Here is a 9,915-nt window from a genome sequence, read left to right as displayed (position 1 = left end):
CCCCGTGTTTCTAGATTCTCTTTCTTCAAGGTACTCACAAATTATTCATCAAAATATATTTTTTAGTTCAAGAAATTTTCTCCATTATTAAATAAATCTTTTTAATTCAAGCAGATTTCTCGATTGACAAGGTAATTTCCATTATTTATTTAGATTTATTTTGATTTGCTGAAATCACCGATTATGGTGTATACTTCAGATTCTATATATTACGAATTTCAATATCACCGTTTATGGTTTATATTTCACATTGTACATATTACAGATTTTTTGTCAATCTTTTTAAGTTTATGCTAGTTTGTTTACATGTTCATCTAATATTTATGTTCTTAGATTTTTAGTCGATTAAATAATTTTTTCGATTGTTTTCTGATTTTGTTTTAATATTTCAAATTTATTAGAATTTACAAATCCATTCATATGTTTATTTTGTTTGATTTTTAAATACATTTATATTTGCTTTTAGGATTTTAGATTCAGAGAAAACATTTGTCTATCTACAAAGTCTGAATCAACAGTTTATTTGTGTATTCATTCTATCTAGCTATATATCAAAAAGTTTTACATTTTTTTTTTGTTTTTACATTATATTTCAATCTCAATTAGTATACCAACATGTTTGTATTTCCTTCTTAATTTGCATTCATCCTAACTGTATGCTAACAATTCTGTATCTTATTGGGTATTCATTCGGTATTTCAGTCTCAATTTATATGTGAACAAGTTTGTATTTTTCTTTTGTTTTGTATTCAACCTAATTGTATACCAACAACTTTTGTAATTTATGTGCCTATTTTACCTTTTAAAGTTACTTTGTATATCAAATGAAGCGAGTATTTCTTTTGTACTCATAAATATTCAATCTCACTTTGTATTTATAACTTTGTATTTTCATCTCACTTTTGTAGTCATATATTGTTGTATTCAACATATAGTTCATGATCGATTAGTTTGTATTTACCTTCAAAGTCACTTTGTATTTCAAATGAAAAAATTACTTTTTTTGTATTAACAACTTTATATTCAATGTCACTTTGTATTTTCATCTCACTTTTGTATTCATATATTGTTGTATTCAACATATAGTTCATGATCGATTAGTTACATTAACTTAATGAGATACAAATTATTGTATGCATTCAAACAGAAAAAACAACTACTAAACATAAAAAAAACAATTTCATTCGTTATACATCATAATTTGGATACAAAATCCAAACCGCTCTTCTCGGGCAATGTATAACTTAAGTTATATTCGAAATAACCTATAAATCCCAATGCACACAAAGATTTCACTGATTCAATCAGGAAAAAGAAACAACACTCTTGTACTCGACATATACAAATATCTCATCCAAACAAATAAAAAATTCAAAAAAAAAATCTGATTATTCGATTATTCACTGGATGTGACAAATTTATAGTCGTCCATTTTGAAAATTTTCGTTTCGAAAATATGTCGTATTCAACTTGAAGAAGCTTTGAAAGTTATCAGATAAATGATTCGGAAGACAACCTAAATTATTTTCATTTTTTAATGTCTTAAGTAGAAAGCAAAGAAACGTTCGATAGAAATATGACTATTTTATGCTCTTTTCAAGACTTAACTAATTTCTATTTAAATTTTTTTTTACCTTTTTTCAATTTTTTTGTTCCATGAACTTCTCTGTTCTATTATTAATTATTTGTATTCTTTCAAATTAATCAAAATAAATTAAATACCTAATAAATCCCTTAACAAGCTAAAATAATGTTATTTTTAATAAATGATGAAACGGTTGGTAAGGAGTCTCATTAAAAGCTAAAATATAGTTGTTTTCAATTTTTAGGCATAATAACGTTTAGGCTAAGTAGACTAAAGAAACTTGGGTTTGGACCCAGATTCCCAGATTAGCCTTTTTAGGCTGCTTTGAAATGGTGGGCTTTTAGCCCATTTCTACCCTGTATATTGATTGTATACAATTTATGTATACCAGTCGTATACTATTGTATACCAGCCTCTTTCCACCTGCATTTTGGCCTTCCAAGACCTTATTTAGCTTCTTTTTCTGACATCCAGTAGGGTGACTTAGAAAGTAATATCAACTCCAAGAAATGCAAGGATGGAGTTCAAACTGGACTTAGGTTGGCATCACCTGTATCATGAAAAAATATATATATTATATATATAGATATAGAACTTATATACCAAAACAATGTAAAGTCATAAATCTAAAATGAGATCAAATAGTTAGATGGATATGTATGCTACTGTATAGATTTTTGAAGGAAGAAATATAGTTAACACTCATACAAAAAAATAAAATAAAATAGTAATGTACAAAAGAGGAGCAACATGACAACTATTTTTAGGTAAGTACCAAAATTCTTTCAACATAATCAATATAGCTAGTTATAAATTATTTCAAGGAGAAGAAGTCATTAACCGACACATACAAATTAAGTGATTAACTACTCATATAAAATCAGTAAGATCTTAATCAAGGCAATAATCGACAAGAAACTAAAGCTCGAGGCCACAAACAAACATTCTTGGACTAAACATACAGGAGAATAGAAGATTCTATCAGTAACATTAGTTCATTCGGAAGTTCTCAATTCTAATATATCTAATAGAGTCAGACATGAAATAAGAAAAATTAACAGTATATTATTCATCCTAACATTCTACTAAAACAATATATAACTAAGCAAATAAGTATTGACATGAGAAATTAAAGTATAAGAAGTTGACATAAAGTAGGAATTCATCCTTGTTGTATTGGGCTGTTATAAGGGTTCAAAAGATGGATTTATTTAAAAAATTACAAAAATGACAAAATTACTTAAAATAACTTAAATACTTTAAATTTTATCATAAAATTAATTCGTTCAAATTATTTGAAATTGAAGAAACTTGATAATTAATTTATATTATGGAGGACTAAAATTTGGTGTCAATAATACCACCAAATGGAAGGTATTAGTAATACACCCTATAATCAGAGGTGTATCCAAAATCTCGAGATGATGGGTGCACTATTTACAAAAATGTTGATCTAAGATATAAATTTTATTAGTTCGATATTTAGATTCTTATAACTGNTATATATATATTAAATGCCAAAATTGCTACCAATAACCACTTAGAGAGGTATTCTCTAATTTTAGAAAGAAAAATGAAACAAGATAAATATAAAATTCAAATTTCTAACCTCACGTAGAGAGATGCATCAATCAACATTGCATTATACGATATTTTGAGTGTGGGTTTACACATCTATATTTTAATATACTTTTAAAAATATAACACTACTACATATGATCTCGGGAGAGGAGAATGAACTCACGTGAACCCGGTGACCCCTCCCCCTCGAATACGCTCCTGCCTAGGCCCAAAATTCCTACCAAACATAATGCTAAATAATATCATATATAATATATAAACTATTTCTCCTAATACGCTCAATCTAACGACCCCTTAAATTGTTGACATATCCACATGTGGCAATTTCAAGGGGGGATTCACACTACTCCATAAACAAGTTAGACATTACAACGTTTTAACCATGTCAGGCTGAAGTGCTTACTTTGTGCTTAGATAATAAAACAATTGTTTAGTCGATTGAGTGACATTCTGAGTTTTATATGCATAATTAAGTGACCTTTTTTTTATTTTTATTCTTTTATTATTACAGATAACAAATGTGATTTTATTAGATAATTTTAGATGGTTAAGTGAAGATGAACTCTTCCAAATCTTCTCTTTATTAGATAAACGTCAAATGAAAAACTTTGTAGGTTCTCACTTAATTCTCTTCTATGAGTGAATAAGAATTGAACCTCTTTATTTTATATAGTATTATCACTTCAAATCATCATCAACAATAATTTGTTTGTATATACAATAATATTGTGTACCTACCTATCTTTTGTTACACATAATTGGAGTCTTAATTAACTTGCCTAACTACTGGTTACTTGAGTTTAACTTCATTAATAAAAAATTAATGATTGAGAAGAAACGAATAATTGAGGCTAATTTTGTCAATAATTTTCTTGCAATTTGTAGAGTGTGCATAAGACAAACGAATTAAAGGTAAACAAGAAGAAGACAAATAATTAAAAAAGTCATGCTTTAAATTTATTAGTATATATGAATGGAATTTATTTATAAAATAATTGCACCATGTGGAACTGAATATTTTAAAGCACATCACTTTGTTGTATATTTGGAAGACATATATGATATATGGAACATTTAGCTTTTGGGGTAATTTCTATGTCCCTTCTAAATCTCGAGGGACCTTATTATTAAAAATTAATTATTCACCTCAACTTTGATATACATCTATATTGAATTTATCTGATTTGTTTTTGTTATTAAGTATTATTTTTAAACTTTGCTTATCCACCCTGTCCTTCTTTTACTATCATTTGGCACCTTGCTTAGTTCAATTTTTATATTTCATATTTTAATTTTAGAAAAAGAATCAAATTATATCCATTGATTTCATAGAGTGGATAAACTGTTGGCCATAAATGATGTATCATAGACAATTTTTATTAAACGGAGGAAATATCAATTTTACAGTTCTACTTACAACTAATAACTTCATACTTCATGTATATAAATATCTTAAATTCAAACAATTTTACATTAAATATGATGGATGAAGTGATAATTTTGTTTCCCTCCATAAAAGAGAGAAGCAAAGATAACATAACACATTGAAACTTATCATGAATATTAATATACTTTTAATTTATTTATTTCTAAAAAAAAAATGAAGATGAAGAGGGAAGATTTATTTGGTTTTACTATTGCTTAATGCTAATGATTCTTATATCCAACTTACAAGAATCTTGTTCTCAAGTTTGAAAATATTAAAAAAAAAGAAAAAAAAAAGCAATGTTTGTTAACATGGGGACGATTTGTACAATATGAGCTACCCTAGTATATGTATTTGATAATTTTCAATTCGATTATTATTACTTTGAAATTATTATTTCAAAGCCCAAATTCATAAGTTTAAACCTTTAAATCTTTATTTGCATTATAGTGCAAGAAATGGGAAGTCATTATCGCATAGACATACATTTGCTCCTTTCAATTTACTTATTTTACTCTTTTATTTTCAATAATAAAGGTTTAAAATTATAAAATTAAAAAATATTTGGTATATTCTACATATATTTACTTTAAACCATAAGATTCAACAATCTGTTCATTTTCTTTAGTTTCTTATCAAGAGACAGGCGGATTAAAATAGAAAAATTATATATACCATGTGTATTATATATATTATGTTACAAGACAGCCCTCCAATTAGAATAATCTGCACCTCTAAATTCCAATCATAATTATCAGACGTAAAGTCAAGCAAATCTTGATTGACTGAAAAAGGATTGAATGGAGATTAGTGGTAAAAAGAAATCCAATTTTATAGAGGGTACTAAATCATGCATTTGATGACATTAATAAACCCATTTTTTTCGATAGTAATGATGCTTTATAATTAGCTTATAAGAAATGCTAATATATAGTCAACTCATTCACATGCTTGCACATACTGGGATCCACACTACAATAGGTGGTTCACAAGAATGTATTAGTATCTTTTTATTTTTATAATATGTATAAAGAAATAGATTGAATATCTATAAACATTTAATTATGAACGTTAATTTAAGGTCTTTATGGAAATTCATAAATTTTAAGTTTTGAATTTGTTTACGTATACATACAAACTACCGCGGGTAATAGTAGCAAGTTTTTTTAACCAACACAAATTATGGTGGAAAGTTTGAGTCTCTTTATCAGAAAACGCTTTGCACCTCAATGTTGAACTTCTCGACGTAAATCTAAATTTAGTCAAGTCCAAATGTGAGTATCAAACATTGACTGAATTGTTTTTTAAGAATACTATTCTAATTTTTTTTCATTTTTCCATGAGAGTGATGGTAGAAAAGATGAACTCAAATTTACTTTATATTTTTATGAAAAATTATATTAAATATAATTAACATTTACATGTCTTTGGATCGGAAAACATTTTGAAGCATGTTCTAGTTACACTTGTTCTATCTTTTATTTCTTTTGCCTCCTCTTAATTATAATAATGATTAACCAAGCTTAAGGTAGAGTACAAGTATTTTTTTCTTACAAGGATTAAAAAAAATTAGGTTCCTTTTATCCCTTCATTGAAATTGTGAACATAACATCATATCTTGGTTAACTTTACTTCATTTCATCACACTTTTGAACTAATAATATTTGTGTTATATATGTATTGAATTACGTTACTTTCATCAATTCAGACATACACTTGATATAATATAACATAGTTCATACTAAATCAAGCTTATATAAGTGTTCTCAAAAAAATTTATACTATTACAGTATGATATTACTCGAGATTTATACTATGACAACACAATATAATATAGTATAGTATTATTTTTCATACTGAATCAATCTCGTACATAAGAAAGAGCTGTATGGAATATCTCGTTAACAGTCCTACGTTGGATTATATTACTACTATGTCTACATAGCTATCTGTTTCTAATCTTACACCATTCTACTGTGGGGTCCATTTTCAAATAGGATAGTCAAATCAAATAATTTTGGACATAACTACTCTATTCTTCTAAGCCATTGATATCTTAAGTTGTAATACTTTATTTTATTCTATAATTGATTCTTCTAATAATTCTTTTCCAATTAATAATTATTTACTTATTTTTATTGTCTCTAATGTCTGAAAAATTAGGTGATTCAGTTGGTATGGTTCTCGTTAAAATCAATTTTAGAAGAGTAGTAGTGTGAAAACAAATTTCTCAAAAATAGTAATGATGATCCAATGTATGAATTGGAATCTTATCAGGGGTTGCTCGACATTGTTAAAGAAAAAGACATATGTCTTAGGCCCCCAAATTTAAGGGGCCTCATTTTTAATAATAATAAGTTATAAGTTATTGTTTTTTAAGAAATATTGAATACTATTTGTAGAAAAAGTAAACTTTTCATGAAAAATTAAGGAATTATTATAAGAAATTTGATATATTTAGAGTACTATATCTCATAAAAAATAATTTAAAATAAGAGTGGTTATATTATCAATTGAAAACTAGATGAAATCAGTTATTGTTGGGTATGTAGCAAGAATTGATGGGAAATAGAGGGAAGGAGAGGAATTTGAAAAGTTTAGAACTTGAAAGGTTGGGAACTTGAGAAGTCCTCTAATGCTTTAATGAAAAAGGCAAATTGTCCCTCATCGGTAATGGAAATGAAAATAGGAAAGTTTAAATAAATAAACACTCCTATTAATTGTTAAAAGGGTTGGAAAGAGGGACCCCCCTCGCGCCGTCGTCGTCGCTCGCTTCGGCTTCGGCTTCGGCAAATGATCGATCGAGAGATAATTTTTTGGACAAATATTAGTTAACCCGACCCGACTCGGATCCATGCGTCAGGAACAGTCAATACCATTTGAAAGTTTGCAACCTTTCATTAATGGTCGTGTCAATTCTGAAAGGGTTGCAACCTTTCAAAATATATTCTTCTTGCCTATAAATACCATTCAGTCTTCAGAATATTTCTCAACGAACTTTCTGATCTCCCTTCTTCTTAAAAACACATATTTCTTCGTGTACTTTCCTACTGTGGATTGATTCGCTGACAGTAGAGTTTTTGGTATCTATACTTTACTGATTAAGATCATTTTACCCTGGGAGGTTATATTCCAAATCAAACCTCGGATACTAGAGGGGAATAATTTCCTTAAGGGGACACTGTGAATTCAGTGGACTTGATTTTCTTCCCAAATTATTAAAAAGAGTATTCCAAATTCTTGTAAGTTTTTACAGATTCAATTATTTTTTACAAATAAATTTCTGTTCATCTTACTTACTGGTTCTAAAAATCTCAGTTACTTCGTGTTTCTGAATGATTTATTACAATCAGTAATTTCTGATTTTTATAGTTTATTGCTTAACAATCTTAAGGAAATTACAATCTGTGTTTCTGGTGGAGACAAAAATCTTTGTGATTTTATACTCCTTTAAGTCTGCAATTATAGTTTATTGCTTACTTATATTGTATCAATTTTGTTTATCAGAAATGGAAAACACTGGCGTTACAGTGGCTGTTGTTGCACCAACCCGAACTCTTGTATCACAAGCAGAGAAACCGGGTAAATTCACAGGTGTGAATTTCAAAGGATGGCAGCAACGAGTATTTTTCTGGCTTACCACTCTTGGTCTGCAGAAATTTACAAGTGAAGATATTCCAGTTCCTGCTGATGATATGCCAGACAGGGAAAAATTTATGATTGTTGAAGCATGGAAACAGTCAGACTTCCTATGTAAAGGTTACATTTTGAGTGCTTTAGAGGATGACTTATATAATGTCTATAGTGCAATAACAACTTCAAAAGAGTTGTGGAATGCTTTTGAGAAGAAATATAAGACAGAAGATGCATGCTTGAAAAAGTTTGTGGTCGCAAAGTTTTTAGACTATAAAATGGTAGATAGTAAAACTGTTGGATCACAAGTGCAGGAACTTCAACTTATTCTCCATGATCTGATTGCTGAAGATATGGTAGTAAATGAAGCTTTTCAAGTGGCTGCAATGATCGAGAAGTTGCCTCCTTCGTGGAATGATTTCAAGAATTATCTAAAGCACAAGCGTAAAGAAATGAAGCTTGAAGATCTTGTGATTCGGCTCAAGATTGAGGAAGATAACAGAAATGCCGAAAAGAAGTCGCGTAAGAGTTCAACAATCATTGGAGTTAATATTGTTGAAGAAGCTCCTACCAAAGACAAAAAGAGAAAGAAGTCCAACGGGCAGAAGTCAGAACAGGCCAAGAAGAAATTCAAAGGCAACTGTTATAATTGTGGCAAGGCTGGTCATAGATCTTCTGATTGTCATGCTCCAAGAAAGGACAAAAACAAAGGCAAAGGCAAAAGTCAAGCAAACATCGTGGAAAAGATGGAAGATGCAGATGACTTGTGTGCAATGATATCGGAGTGTAACTTAGTTGGAAATCCCAAGGAGTGGTTTCTCAACTCAGGTGCCACTAGACATATTTGCTCTGCGAAAGAAGCCTTTACAACGCACACTCCTGCTGAGTACAATGAAGATTTATTCATGGGAAACACAGCAACATCAAGGATTGCAGGAACTGGGAAAGTAATGTTGAAAATGACATCCGGCAAGGTATTGACTTTGAACAATGTTCTGCATGTCCCTACTATTAGGAAGAATTTAGTTTCTGCTGTACTACTCGTTAAGAACGGGTTTAAGTGTGTTCTAGTTAGTGGTAAAGCTATAATAAGTAAGAATGAAATGTTCATAGGAAAGGGCTACCTCAATGAGGGTCTTTTCAAATTAAATGTAATGGTTGTTGACAGTATTAATAAAAATTCTGCTTCTGTTTACTTATTCGAGTTAAGTGATTTATGGCATGCCCGTTTGGGACATGTAAATTACAAAGCCTTGCGAAAATTGGTTAATCTAGAAGTATTGCCTGATTTTAAATGCGATAAGTCGAAATGCGAAATTTGTGTGGAAAGTAAGTTTGTTAAACATCCTTACAAGTCTGTTGAAAGAAATTCTAAAACTTTAGACTTAATTCACACAGATATATGCGATATGAAGTCAACACCATCTTGTGGTGGAAAAAAATATTTTATAACTTTTATTGATGACCGCACTCGATTTTGTTATGTATATTTGCTTAATAGTAAGGATGAATCAATTGATGCATTTAAGCAATACAAAAATGAAGTGGAAAACCAATTGAATATAAAAATGATTCGGAGTGATAGGGGTGGACAACATGAATCTCCTTTTGCAGAGATATGTTTGGAATATGGTATTATTCATCAAACTACTGCACCTTATACACCACAGTCAAATGGTTTGGCAGAACG

Source organism: Solanum pennellii, chromosome 7 (assembly GCF_001406875.1).
Source record: "Solanum pennellii chromosome 7, SPENNV200".
Lineage (NCBI taxonomy): Eukaryota > Viridiplantae > Streptophyta > Magnoliopsida > Solanales > Solanaceae > Solanum > Solanum pennellii.
This window is presented reverse-complemented; position numbering follows the sequence as displayed.